Genomic DNA, 15,243 nt, shown 5'->3' with positions numbered 1-15,243 from the left:
ATAACAGACAGAGACATCTCCCTCCTCCTCCTCCTCCTCCACATTATAACAGACAGAGACATCTCCCTCCTCCTCCTCCTCCTCCACATTATAACAGACAGAGACATCTCCCTCCTCCTCCTCCTCCTCCACATTATAACAGACAGAGACATCTCCCTCCTCCTCCTCCTCCTCCTCCACATTATAACAGACAGAGACATCTCCCTCCTCCTCCTCCTCCTCCACATTATAACAGACAGAGACATCTCCCCTCCTCCTCCTCCTCCTCCACATTATAACAGACAGAGACATCTCCCTCCTCCTCCTCCTCCTCCACATTATAACAGACAGAGACATCTCCCTCCTCCTCCTCCTCCTCCACATTATAACAGACAGAGACATCTCCCTCCTCCTCCTCCTCCTCCTCCACATTATAACAGACAGAGACATCTCCCTCCTCCTCCTCCTCCTCCACATTATAACAGACAGAGACATCTCCCTCCTCCTCCTCCTCCTCCTCCACATTATAACAGACAGAGACATCTCCCCCCTCCTCCTCCTCCTCCACATTATAACAGACAGAGACATCTCCCTCCTCCTCCTCCTCCTCCTCCACATTATAACAGACAGAGACATCTCCCTCCTCCTCCTCCTCCTCCACATTATAACAGACAGAGACATCTCCCCTCCTCCTCCTCCTCCACATTATAACAGACAGAGACATCTCCCTCCTCCTCCTCCTCCTCCACATTATAACAGACAGAGACATCTCCCTCCTCCTCCTCCTCCTCCACATTATAACAGACAGAGACATCTCCCTCCTCCTCCTCCTCCTCCTCCACATTATAACAGACAGAGACATCTCCCTCCTCCTCCTCCTCCTCCACATTATAACAGACAGAGACATCTCCCTCCTCCTCCTCCTCCACATTATAACAGACAGAGACATCTCCCTCCTCCTCCTCCTCCACATTATAACAGACAGAGACATCTCCCTCCTCCTCCTCCTCCTCCTCCACATTATAACAGACAGAGACATCTCCCTCCTCCTCCTCCTCCACATTATAACAGACAGAGACATCTCCCTCCTCCTCCTCCTCCTCCACATTATAACAGACAGAGACATCTCCCTCCTCCTCCTCCTCCTCCACATTATAACAGACAGAGACATCTCCCTCCTCCTCCTCCTCCTCCACATTATAACAGACAGAGACATCTCCCTCCTCCTCCTCCTCCACATTATAACAGACAGAGACATCTCCCTCCTCCTCCTCCTCCTCCACATTATAACAGACAGAGACATCTCCCTCCTCCTCCTCCTCCTCCTCCACATTATAACAGACAGAGACATCTCCCTCCTCCTCCTCCTCCTCCACATTATAACAGACAGAGACATCTCCCTCCTCCTCCTCCTCCTCCACATTATAACAGACAGAGACATCTCCCTCCTCCTCCTCCTCCTCCTCCACATTATAACAGACAGAGACATCTCCCTCCTCCTCCTCCTCCACATTATAACAGACAGAGACATCTCCCTCCTCCTCCTCCTCCTCCACATTATAACAGACAGAGACATCTCCCTCCTCCTCCTCCTCCTCCACATTATAACAGACAGAGACATCTCCCTCCTCCTCCTCCTCCTCCTCCACATTATAACAGACAGAGACATCTCCCTCCTCCTCCTCCTCCACATTATAACAGACAGAGACATCTCCCTCCTCCTCCTCCTCCTCCACATTATAACAGACAGAGACATCTCCCTCCTCCTCCTCCTCCTCCACATTATAACAGACAGAGACATCTCCCTCCTCCTCCTCCTCCTCCACATTATAACAGACAGAGACATCTCCCTCCTCCTCCTCCTCCACATTATAACAGACAGAGACATCTCCCTCCTCCTCCTCCTCCACATTATAACAGACAGAGACATCTCCCTCCTCCTCCTCCTCCACATTATAACAGACAGAGACATCTCCCTCCTCCTCCTCCTCCTCCACATTATAACAGACAGAGACATCTCCCTCCTCCTCCTCCTCCTCCACATTATAACAGACAGAGACATCTCCCTCCTCCTCCTCCTCCTCCACATTATAACAGACAGAGACATCTCCCTCCTCCTCCTCCTCCACATTATAACAGACAGAGACATCTCCCTCCTCCTCCTCCTCCTCCTCCACATTATAACAGACAGAGACATCTCCCTCCTCCTCCTCCTCCTCCTCCTCCACATTATAACAGACAGAGACATCTCCCTCCTCCTCCTCCTCCTCCTCCTCCACATTATAACAGACAGAGACATCTCCCTCCTCCTCCTCCTCCTCCTCCTCCTCCTCCTCCACATTATAACAGACAGAGACATCTCCCTCCTCCTCCTCCTCCTCCACATTATAACAGACAGAGACATCTCCCTCCTCCTCCTCCTCCTCCTCCACATTATAACAGACAGAGACATCTCCCTCCTCCTCCTCCTCCTCCTCCACATTATAACAGACAGAGACATCTCCCTCCTCTCCTCCTCCTCCTCCACATTATAACAGACAGAGACATCTCCCTCCTCCTCCTCCTCCTCCACATTATAACAGACAGAGACATCTCCCTCCTCCTCCTCCTCCACATTATAACAGACAGAGACATCTCCCTCCCTCCTCCTCCTCCTCCTCCACATTATAACAGACAGAGACATCTCCCTCCTCCTCCTCCTCCTCCCTCCTCCTCCTCCTCCACATTATAACAGACAGAGACATCTCCCTCCTCCTCCTCCTCCTCCTCCTCCTCCTTCCACATTATAACAGACAGAGACATCTCCCTCCTCCTCCTCCACATTATAACAGACAGCACTCCCTCCTCCTCCTCCTCCACATTATAACAGACAGAGACATCTCCCTCCTCCTCCTCCTCCTCCTCCACATTATAACAGACAGAGACATCTCCCCTCCTCCTCCTCCTCCTCCTCCACATTATAACAGACAGAGACATCTCCCTGGTGAACCAGGCAGTGCGGCAACGAGGATCTTCTCCTTTTTTTCATCCCTCGTTCAGTGTGATGATGTAATAGAGAGGCTGTGTGCTGTTCTGAGAACAGAGGGATGGTGTTCAGTCACTACTGCAGGTCATAGATGGGTTGTAATATCTCGTGTTTGTTTTGAAGAGGTACTACTTCCTTAGGCCTCTTGGTATTACTTCCTTAGTCCTATTGGTATTACTTCCTTAGTCCTATTGGTATTACTTCCTTAGTCCTATTGGTATTACTTCCTTAGTCCTATTGGTATTACTCTCTTAGTCCTATTGGTATTACTTCCTTAGTCCTATTGGTATTACTCTCTTAGTCCTATTGGTATTACTCTCTTAGTCCTATTGGTATTACTCTCTTAGTCCTATTGGTATTACTTCCTTAGTCCTATTGGTATTACTTCCTTAGTCCTATTGGTATTACTCTCTTAGTCCTCTTGGTATTACTTCCTTAGTCCTCTTGGTATTACTTCCTTAGTCCTCTTGGTATTACTTCCTTAGTCCTATTGGTATTACTTCCTTAGTCCTCTTGGTATTACTTCCTTAGTCCTATTGGTATTACTTCCTTAGTCCTCTTGGTATTACTTCCTTAGTCCTCTTGGTATTACTTCCTTAGTCCTATTGGTATTACTTCCTTAGTCCTCTTGGTATTACTTCCTTAGTCCTCTTGGTATTACTTCCTTAGTCCTCTTGGTATTACTTCCTTAGTCCTCTTGGTATTACTTCCTTAGTCCTCTTGGTATTACTTCCTTAGTCCTATTGGTATTACTTCCTTAGTCCTATTGGTATTACTTCCTTAGTCCTCTTGGTATTACTTCCTTAGTCCTCTTGGTATTACTCCCTTAGTCCTCTTGGTATTACTTTCTTAGTCCTCTTGGTATTACTTCCTTAGTCCTCTTGGTATTACTTCCTTAGTCCTCTTGGTATTACTTCCTTAGTCCTCTTGGTATTACTTCCTTAGTCCTCTTGGTATTACTTCCTTAGTCCTCTTGGTATTACTTCCTTAGTCCTCTTGGTATTACTTCCTTAGTCCTCTTGGTATTACTTCCTTAGTCCTATTGGTATTACTTCCTTAGTCCTCTTGGTATTACTTCCTTAGTCCTATTGGTATTACTTCCTTAGTCCTCTTGGTATTACTCTCTTAGTCCTATTGGTATTACTCTCTTAGTCCTATTGGTATTACTTCCTTAGTCCTATTGGTATTACTTCCTTAGTCCTATTGGTATTACTCTCTTAGTCCTATTGGTATTACTCTCTTAGTCCTATTGGTATTACTTCCTTAGTCCTATTGGTATTACTTCCTTAGTCCTCTTGGTATTACTTCCTTAGTCCTATTGGTATTACTCTCTTAGTCCTATTGGTATTACTTCCTTAGTCCTATTGGTATTACTTCCTTAGTCCTATTGGTATTACTTCCTTAGTCCTCTTGGTATTACTTCCTTAGTCCTATTGGTATTACTCTCTTAGTCCTATTGGTATTACTTCCTTAGTCCTATTGGTATTACTTCCTTAGTCCTATTGGTATTACTCTCTTAGTCCTATTGGTATTACTCTCTTAGTCCTCTTGGTATTACTTCCTTAGTCCTATTGGTGTTACTTCCTTAGTCCTCTTGGTATTACTCTCTTAGTCCTATTGGCATTACTTCCTTAGTCCTCTTGGTGTTACTTCCTTAGTCCTCTTGGTATTACTTCCTTAGTCCTCTTGGTATTACTTTCTTAGTCCTCTTGGTATTACTTCCTTAGTCCTCTTGGTATTACTTCCTTAGTCCTCTTGGTGTTACTTCCTTAGTCCTCTTGGTATTACTTCCTTAGTCCTCTTGGTATTACTTCCTTAGTCCTCTTGGTATTACTTCCTTAGTCCTCTTGGTATTACTTCCTTAGTCCTCTTGGTGTTACTTCCTTAGTCCTCTTGGCATTACTTCCTTAGTCCTCTTGGTATTACTTCCTTAGTCCTCTTGGTATTACTTCCTTAGGTGTCCTCTTGGTATTACTTCCTTAGGTGTCTTGGTCCCATTACTCTCTTAGTCCTCTTGGTATTACTCTCTTAGTCCTCTTGGTATTACTTCCTTAGTCCTCTTGGTATTACTTCCTTAGTCCTCTTGGTATTACTTCCTTAGTCCTCTTGGTATTACTTCCTTAGTCCTCTTGGTATTACTTTCCTTAGTCCTCTTGGTATTACTTCCTTAGTCCTCTTGGTATTACTTCCTTAGTCCTCTTGGTATTACTTCCTTAGTCCTCTTGGTGTTACTTCCTTAGTCCTCTTGGTATTACTTCCTTAGTCCTCTTGGTATTACTTCCTTAGTCCTCTTGGTATTACTTCCTTAGTCCTCTTGGTATTACTTCCTTAGTCCTCTTGGCATTACTTCCTTAGTCCTCTTGGTGTTACTTCCTTAGTCCTCTTGGTGTTACTTCCTTAGTCCTCTTGGTATTACTTCCTTAGGTGTCTTGGTGTTACTTCCTTTGTCCTCTTGGTATTACTTCCTTAGTCCTATTGGTATTACTTCCTTAGTCCTCTTGGTATTACTTCCTTAGTCCTCTTGGTATTACTTCCTTAGTCCTCTTGGTATTACTTCCTTAGTCCTCTTGGTGTTACTTCCTTAGGTGTCTTGGCATTACTTCCTTAGTCCTCTTGGTGTTACTTCCTTAGTCCTCTTGGTATTACTTCCTTAGGTGTCTTGGTGTTACTTCCTTTGTCCTCTTGGTATTACTCTCTTAGTCCTATTGGTATTACTCTCTTAGTCCTATTGGTATTACTTCCTTAGGTGTCTTGGTGTTACTTCCTTTGTCCTCTTGGTATTACTCTCTTAGTCCTATTGGTATTACTCTCTTAGTCCTCTTGGTATTACTTCCTTAGGTGTCTTGGTGTTACTTCCTTTGTCCTCTTGGTATTACTTCCTTAGTCCTATTGGTATTACTTCCTTAGTCCTATTGGTATTACTCTCTTAGTCCTATTGGTATTACTTCCTTAGTCCTATTGGTATTACTTCCTTAGTCCTATTGGTATTACTCTCTTAGTCCTATTGGTATTACTTCCTTAGTCCTATTGGTATTACTTCCTTAGTCCTATTGGTATTACTTCCTTAGTCCTCTTGGTATTACTTCCTTAGTCCTATTGGCATTACTTCCTTAGTCCTATTGGTATTACTTCCTTAGTCCTATTGGTATTACTTCCTTAGGTGTCTTGGTGTTACTTCCTTAGTCCTATTGGTATTACTTCCTTAGTCCTATTGGTATTACTCCCTTAGTCCTATTGGTATTACTTCCTTAGTCCTCTTGGTATTACTTCCTTAGCTCCTTTGGTATTACTCTCTTAGTCCTATTGGTATTACTCTCTTAGTCCTATTGGTATTACTTCCTTAGTCCTATTGGTATTACTTCCTTAGTCCTCTTGGTGTTACTTCCTTAGTCCTCTTGGCATTACTTCCTTAGTCCTATTGGTATTACTTCGTTAGTCCTATTGGTATTACTTCCTTAGTCCTATTGGTATTACTCTCTTAGTCCTATTGGTATTACTCTCTTAGTCCTCTTGGTATTACTTCCTTAGTCCTATTGGTATTACTTCCTTAGTCCTCTTGGTGTTACTTCCTTAGTCCTCTTGGCATTACTTCCTTAGTCCTCTTGGTGTTACTTCCTTAGTCCTCTTGGTATTACTTCCTTAGTCCTCTTGGTATTACTTCCTTAGTCCTCTTGGTATTACTTCCTTAGTCCTCTTGGTATTACTTCCTTAGTCCTCTTGGTGTTACTTCCTTAGTCCTCTTGGTATTACTTCCTTAGTCCTCTTGGTATTACTTCCTTAGTCCTCTTGGTATTACTTCCTTAGTCCTCTTGGTATTACTTCCTTAGTCCTCTTGGTGTTACTTCCTTAGGTGTCTTGGCATTACTTCCTTAGTCCTCTTGGTGTTACTTCCTTAGTCCTCTTGGTATTACTTCCTTAGTCCTCTTGGTGTTACTTCCTTAGGTGTCTTGGCATTACTTCCTTAGTCCTCTTGGTGTTACTTCCTTAGTCCTATTGGTATTACTTCCTTAGTCCTCTTGGTATTACTTCCTTAGTCCTATTGGTATTACTTCCTTAGTCCTATTGGTATTACTTCCTTAGTCCTATTGGTATTACTTCCTTAGTCCTATTGGTATTACTTCCTTAGTCCTATTGGTATTACTTCCTTAGTCCTATTGGTATTACTTCCTTAGTCCTATTGGTATTACTTCCTTAGTCCTATTGGTATTACTTCCTTAGTCCTATTGGTATTACTTCCTTAGTCCTATTGGTATTACTTCCTTAGTCCTATTGGTATTACTTCCTTAGTCCTATTGGTATTACTCTCTTAGTCCTATTGGTATTACTTCCTTAGTCCTATTGGTATTACTTCCTTAGTCCTATTGGTATTACTTCCTTAGTCCTCTTGGTATTTACAATGGTGTTTGTTCTTCACTGGTTGACCTTTTATTGTGGCAACAGGTCACACATCTTGCTGCTGTGATGTCACACTGTGGTATTTCACCCATTAGATATGGGAGTTTATCAAAATCGGATTTGTTTTCTAATTCTTTGTGGATCTGTGTAATCTGAGGGAAATATGTGTCTCTAATATGGTCATACATTTGGCAGGAGGTTAGGAAGTGCAGCTCAGATTCCACCTCATTTTGTGGGCAGTATGCACATAGCCTGTCTTCTCTTGAGAGCTCTGTCTCTGTCTCTCTCTCTCTCTGTCTCTCTCAATTAAATTAAATGTGGTTTATTGGCATGACGTAACAATGTACATATTGCTAAAGCTTACTTCGGAGATTTACAATATGAACATCCTTAAAATAATAATCAGCAATATTGTCAACAGGACAACAGTAACAACAATAAAGAAGGGTGAAAATAAACATACACTGACCATTTCTCTCTCTCTGCATCTGTCTGTCAGCATTCTGTCCTCCTCCTGTAGCAGTAGTCTAGTCACCCCCAGTCTCTTTTCTTTCCTCTATCTAGTCACGTTCACTCTCTCCTCCTCTAGACTAGTCACCCCCGGTCTCTTTTCTTTCCTCTAGTCTAGTCACCCCCAGTCTCTTTTCTTTCCTCTAGTCTAGTCACCCGGTCTCTTTTCTTTCCTCTAGTCTAGTCACCCCCGGTCTCTTTTCTTTCCTCTAGTCTAGTCACCCCCGGTCTCTTTTCTTTCCTCTAGTCTAGTCACGTTCACTCTCTCCTCCTCTAGTCTAGTCACCCCCGGTCTCTTTTCTTTCCTCTAGTCTAGTCACGTTCACTCTCTCCTCCTCTAGACTAGTCACCCCGGTCTCTTTTCTTTCCTCTAGTCTAGTCACGTTCACTCTCTCCTCCTCTAGACTAGTCACCCCGTCTCTTTTCTTTCCTCTAGTCTAGTCACGTTCACTCTCTCCTCCTCTAGACTAGTCACCCCCGGTCTCTTTTCTTTCCTCTAGTCTAGTCACGTTCACTCTCTCCTCCTCTAGTCTAGTCACCCCCGGTCTCTTTTCTTTCCTCTAGTCTAGTCACGTTCACTCTCTCCTCCTCTAGACTAGTCACCCCGGTCTCTTTTCTTTCCTCTAGACTAGTCACCCCGGTCTCTTTTCTTTCCTCTAGTCTAGTCACGTTCACTCTCTCCTCCTCTAGACTAGTCACCCCCGGTCTCTTTTCTTTCCTCTAGACTAGTCACCCCCGGTCTCTTTTCTTTCCTCTAGTCTAGTCACGTTCACTCTCTCCTCCTCTAGACTAGTCACCCCCGGTCTCTTTTCTTTCCTCTAGACTAGTCACCCCCGGTCTCTTTTCTTTCCTCTAGTCTAGTCACCCCGGTCTCTCTCCTTCCTCTAGTCTAGTCACCCCCGGTCTCTTTTCTTTCCTCTAGTCTAGTCACGTTCACTCTCTCCTCCTCTAGACTAGTCACCCCGGTCTCTTTTCTTTCCTCTAGTCTAGTCACGTTCACTCTCTCCTCCTCTAGACTAGTCACCCCCGGTCTCTTTTCTTTCCTCTAGTCTAGTCACCCCCGGTCTCTTTTCTTTCCTCTAGTCTAGTCACCCCCGGTCTCTTTTCTTTCCTCTAGTCTAGTCACCCCCGGTCTCTTTTCTTTCCTCTAGTCTAGTCACCCCCGGTCTCTTTTCTTTCCTCTAGTCTAGTCACCCCCGGTCTCTTTTCTTTCCTCTAGTCTAGTCACGTTCACTCTCTCCTCCTCTAGACTAGTCACCCCCGGTCTCTTTTCTTTCCTCTAGTCTAGTCACGTTCACTCTCTCCTCCTCTAGTCTAGTCACCCCGGTCTCTTTTCTTTCCTCTAGACTAGTCACGTTCACTCTCTCCTCCTCTAGACTAGTCACCCCCGGTCTCTTTTCTTTCCTCTAGTCTAGTCACGTTCACTCTCTCCTCCTCTAGTCTAGTCACGTTCACTCTCTCCTCCTCTAGACTAGTCACCCCCGGTCTCTTATCTTTCCTCTAGTCTAGTCACGTTCACTCTCTCCTCCTCTAGTCTAGTCACCCCCGGTCTCTTTTCTTTCCTCTAGTCTAGTCACCCCGGTCTCTTTTCTTTCCTCTAGTCTAGTCACCGTTCACTCTCTCCTCCTCTAGTCTAGTCACCCCCGGTCTCTTTTCTTTCCTCTAGTCTAGTCACCCCCGGTCTCTTTTCTTTCCTCTAGTCTAGTCACCCCCGGTCTCTTCTCTTTCCTCTAGTCTAGTCACCTTCACTCTCTCCTCCTCTAGACTAGTCACCCCCAGTCTCTTTTCTTTCCTCTAGTCTAGTCACCCCGGTTCACTCTCTCCTTCCTCTAGACTAGTCACCCCCGGTCTCTTTTCTTTCCTCTAGTCTAGTCACCCCCGGTCTCTTTTCTTTCCTCTAGTCTAGTCACGTTCACTCTCTCCTCCTCTAGACTAGTCACCCCCGGTCTCTTTTCTTTCCTCTAGTCTAGTCACCCCCGGTCTCTTTTCTTTCCTCTAGTCTAGTCACGTTCACTCTCTCCTCCTCTAGACTAGTCACCCCAGTCTCTTTTCTTTCCTCTAGTCTAGTCACGTTCACTCTCTCCTCCTCTAGACTAGTCACCCCCGGTCTCTTTTCTTTCCTCTAGTCTAGTCACCCCGGTCTCTTTTCTTTCCTCTAGTCTAGTCACGTTCACTCTCTCCTCCTCTAGACTAGTCACCCCCAGTCTCTTTTCTTTCCTCTAGTCTAGTCACGTTCACTCTCTCCTCCTCTAGACTAGTCACCCCCGGTCTCTTTTCTTTCCTCTAGTCTAGTCACCCGTTCACTCTCTCCTCCTCTAGTCTAGTCACCCCCGGTCTCTTTTCTTTCCTCTAGTCTAGTCACGTTCACTCTCTCCTCCTCTAGTCTAGTCACCCCCGGTCTCTTTTCTTTCCTCTAGTCTAGTCACGTTCACTCTCTCCTCCTCTAGACTAGTCACCCCCGGTCTCTTTTCTTTCCTCTAGTCTAGTCACCCCCGTCTCTTTTCTTTCCTCTAGTCTAGTCACCCCCGGTCTCTTTTCTTTCCTCTAGTCTAGTCACCCCCGGTCTCTTTTCTTTCCTCTAGTCTAGTCACGTTCACTCTCTCCTCCTCTAGACTAGTCACCCCCGGTCTCTTTTCTTTCCTCTAGTCTAGTCACCCCGTCTCTTTTCTTTCCTCTAGTCTAGTCACCCCCGGTCTCTTTTCTTTCCTCTAGTCTAGTCACGTTCACTCTCTCCTCCTCTAGACTAGTCACCCCCGGTCTCTTTTCTTTCCTCTAGTCTAGTCACCCCCGGTCTCTTTTCTTTCCTCTAGTCTAGTCACGTTCACTCTCTCCTCCTCTAGACTAGTCACCCCCGGTCTCTTTTCTTTCCTCTAGTCTAGTCACGTTCACTCTCTCCTCCTCTAGTCTAGTCACCCCCGGTCTCTTTTCTTTCCTCTAGTCTAGTCACCCCGGTCTCTTTTCTTTCCTCTAGTCTAGTCACCCCGTTCACTCTCTCCTCCTCTAGTCTAGTCACCCCCGGTCTCTTTTCTTTCCTCTAGTCTAGTCACGTTCACTCTCTCCTCCTCTAGTCTAGTCACCCCCGGTCTCTTTTCTTTCCTCTAGTCTAGTCACCCCCGGTCTCTTTTCTTTCCTCTAGTCTAGTCACCCCCGGTCTCTTTTCTTTCCTCTAGTCTAGTCACCCCCCGGTCTCTTTTCTTTCCTCTAGTCTAGTCACCCCCGGTCTCTTTTCTTTCCTCTAGTCTAGTCACGTTCACTCTCTCCTCCTCTAGTCTAGTCACCCCCGGTCTCTTTTCTTTCCTCTAGTCTAGTCACGTTCACTCTCTCCTCCTCTAGTCTAGTCACCCCGGTCTCTTTTCTTTCCTCTAGACTAGTCACGTTCACTCTCCCCTCCTCTAGACTAGTCACCCCCCGGTCTCTTTTCTTTCCTCTAGTCTAGTCACGTTCACTCTCTCCTCCTCTAGTCTAGTCACCCCCGGTCTCTTTTCTTTCCTCTAGTCTAGTCACGTTCACTCTCTCCTCCTCTAGTCTAGTCACCCCGGTTCACTCTCTCCTTCCTCTAGTCTAGTCACCCCCGGTCTCTTTTCTTTCCTCTAGTCTAGTCACCCCGGTCTCTTTTCTTTCCTCTAGACTAGTCACCCCGGTCTCTTTTCTTTCCTCTAGTCTAGTCACCCCCGGTCTCTTTTCTTTCCTCTAGTCTAGTCACGTTCACTCTCTCCTCCTCTAGACTAGTCACCCCCGGTCTCTTTTCTTTCCTCTAGTCTAGTCACGTTCACTCTCTCCTCCTCTAGTCTAGTCACCCCCGGTCTCTTTTCTTTCCTCTAGTCTAGTCACCCCCGGTCTCTTTTCTTTCCTCTAGTCTAGTCACCCCCGGTCTCTTTTCTTTCCTCTAGTCTAGTCACCCGTTCACTCTCTCCTCCTCTAGTCTAGTCACCCCCGGTCTCTTTTCTTTCCTCTAGTCTAGTCACGTTCACTCTCTCCTCCTCTAGACTAGTCACCCCCGGTCTCTTTTCTTTCCTCTAGTCTAGTCACGTTCACTCTCTCCTCCTCTAGTCTAGTCACCCCCGGTCTCTTTTCTTTCCTCTAGTCTAGTCACGTTCACTCTCTCCTCCTCTAGACTAGTCACCCCCGGTCTCTTTTCTTTCCTCTAGTCTAGTCACCCCGGTCTCTTTTCTTTCCTCTAGTCTAGTCACGTTCACTCTCTCCTCCTCTAGTCTAGTCACCCCCGGTCTCTTTTCTTTCCTCTAGTCTAGTCACCCCCGGTCTCTTTTCTTTCCTCTAGTCTAGTCACGTTCACTCTCTCCTCCTCTAGTCTAGTCACCCCCGGTCTCTTTTCTTTCCTCTAGTCTAGTCACCCCGTTCTCTCTCTTCTCCTCTAGTCTAGTCACCCCGGCTTTTCTTTCCTCTAGACTAGTCACCCCCGGTCTCTTTTCTTTCCTCTAGTCTAGTCACGTTCACTCTCTCCTCCTCTAGACTAGTCACCCCCGGTCTCTTTTCTTTCCTCTAGTCTAGTCACGTTCACTCTCTCCTCCTCTAGACTAGTCACCCCCGGTCTCTTTTCTTTCCTCTAGTCTAGTCACCCCCGGTCTCTTTTCTTTCCTCTAGTCTAGTCACGTTCACTCTCTCCTCCTCTAGACTAGTCACCCCCGGTCTCTTTTCTTTCCTCTAGTCTAGTCACGTTCACTCTCTCCTCCTCTAGTCTAGTCACGTTCACTCTCTCCTCCTCTAGACTAGTCACCCCCGGTCTCTTTTCTTTCCTCTAGTCTAGTCACGTTCACTCTCTCCTCCTCTAGTCTAGCCACCCCCGGTCTCTTTTCTTTCCTCTAGTCTAGTCACGTTCACTCTCTCCTCCTCTAGTCTAGTCACCCCCGGTCTCTTTTCTTTCAAGCATCGTCTTCACCCCCCTTTCCTTTGTCCTTCATTCTGTCTCTCTCTGAGGACTCCTTGGCTGTTGCATGTTTGATGAGGTTCATGAAAGATGCAGAGTTTCCATTGGCTTGAGATGAGAGGCTAGTAGGGCGACCCAATACTTGTCAATACAACATATACTAAACAGGCTAATGTAAAGACACACACACACACACACACACACACACACACACACGGACGGACGGACGGACGGACGGACGGACCAACACGGACAGTAATGCAGCACCAACGTTAAATAGGGCACGTCTTAAAATGCATACTTAAGTCAAGAGAGAATGCGTATTGCTTAAAAAACAAGCTGCATTCATTATTTTCCTATTTTCCTTACATTAGCATGTGACGTTCAGAACTAGCAAACTTCCGTGGAATTCGCTAACATTTTACTAAATTACTCACGATAAACGTTCACAAAAAGCATAACAATTTTTTTTAAAGAATTATAGATTTACATCTCTTGAACGCCCGCTCTTGAAACATATTCCTATCCATTACACTCAGAACATTCCAGAGTTCTGGAGTCTCGACTATTTTTACAATACCTTAGTCCCAAAATCACTTGCCGAGAATGTAGTAATTTTATGTCAAAATGTATATCAAATGTGATTTTGTTTTACTACAATGTAAAAACAATTTAAACTGAGCCATGTTGGTTTAAAAAGCTGACTCTTCCAAATGAAAAATTGATTATGAATTGATATGGTATCTGTGTGTGAGTGACTTTGAACAACAAATATTGGGTTTGTGGCATTTTATTTCCTTCAACAGGCTTGGCCCATAGAGACAACTAAACCAGATTAATCGATTCTCTACTGAAAGGTTTTGTATAGTATATGTTGTATTGACAAGTATTACGTCCGTCCGTCCGTCCGTCCGTCCGTGTGTGTGTGTGTGTGTGTTTACATTAGCCTGTTTAGTATATGTTGTATTGACAAGTATTGGGTCGCCCTACTAGCCTCTCATCTCAAGCCAATGGAAACTCTGCATCTTTCATGAACCTCATCAAACATGCAACAGCCAAGGAGTCCTCAGAGAGAGACAGAATGAAGGACAAAGGAAAGGGGGGTGAAGACGATGCTTGAAAGAAAAGAGACCGGGGGTGACTAGTCTAGAGGAGGAGAGAGTGAACGTGACTAGACTAGAGGAAAGAAAAGAGACCGGGGGTGACTAGACTAGAGGAGGAGAGAGTGAACGTGACTAGACTAGAGGAAAGAAAAGAGACCGGGGTGACTAGACTAGAGGAAAGAAGAGAGACCGGGGGTGACTAGTCTAGAGGAGGAGAGAGTGAACGTGACTAGACTAGAGGAAAGAAAAGAGACCGGGGGTGACTAGTCTAGAGGAGGAGAGAGTGAACGTGACTAGACTAGAGGAAAGAAAAGAGACCGGGGTGACTAGTCTAGAGGAGGAGAGAGTGAACGTGACTAGACTAGAGGAAAGAAAAGAGACCGGGGGTGACTAGTCTAGAGGAGGAGAGAGTGAACGTGACTAGACTAGAGGAAAGAAAAGAGACCGGGGGTGACTAGTCTAGAGGAGGAGAGAGTGAACGTGACTAGACTAGAGGAAAGAAAAGAGACCGGGGGTGACTAGTCTAGAGGAGGAAGAGAGACCGGGGTGACTAGACTAGAGGAAAGAAAAGAGACCGGGGGTGACTAGTCTAGAGGAGGAGAGAGTGAACGTGACTAGACTAGAGGAAAGAAAAGAGACCGGGGTGACTAGACTAGAGGAGAAAAGAGACGTGACTAGACTAGAGGAGGAGAGAGTGAACGTGACTAGACTAGAGGAAAGAAAAGAGACCGGGGGTGACTAGACTAGAGGAGGAGAGAGTGAACGTGACTAGACTAGAGGAAAGAAAAGAGACCGGGGTGACTAGTCTAGAGGAGGAGAGAGTGAACGGGACTAGACGAGAGGAAAGAAAAGAGACCGGGGGTGACTAGTCTAGAGGAGGAGAGAGTGAACGTGACTAGACTAGAGGAAAGAAAAGAGACTGGGGTGACTAGTCTAGAGGAGGAGAGAGTGAACGTGACTAGACTAGAGGAAAGAAAAGAGACCGGGGGTGACTAGACTAGAGGAAAGAAAAGAGACCGGGGGTGACTAGACTAGAGGAAAGAAAAGAGACCGGGGGTGACTAGACTAGAGGAGGAGAGAGTGAACGTGACTAGACTAGAGGAAAGAAAAGAGACCGGGGGTGACACACACACACACGGACGGACGGACGGACGGACGGACGGACCCACCCACCCCTCCTGTCTGTGCCATATCAGTAGATTTGACTGTCTGGGGGATGAAGGTCGTGTTTCAGGTGTAACATGTCTATTCTCCCTAAACAGGAGCAGAGGAACATACACACACACACGGCTGTTCTCACTAAACAAGAGCGTCGTAGAGACGCAGGAGAAGCCTACCTGACCATC

General features: G+C 45.8%; 1 protein-coding gene across 1 annotated transcript in view; it reads left to right on the top strand.

Annotated features, from left to right (window-relative positions):
* LOC106596503 (protein PHTF2) overlaps nt 1-15,243 on the top strand; it is a 131,897-nt gene that overhangs the window by 68,701 nt on the left and 47,953 nt on the right. The gene's annotated exons all lie outside the window — the stretch shown is intronic.

The sequence above is a fragment of the Salmo salar genome, chromosome ssa17 (assembly GCF_905237065.1).
Source record: "Salmo salar chromosome ssa17, Ssal_v3.1, whole genome shotgun sequence".
NCBI lineage: Eukaryota > Metazoa > Chordata > Actinopteri > Salmoniformes > Salmonidae > Salmo > Salmo salar.
Note: the sequence above shows the minus strand (reverse complement) of the source record. Positions and strands in the feature narration are given on the sequence as shown.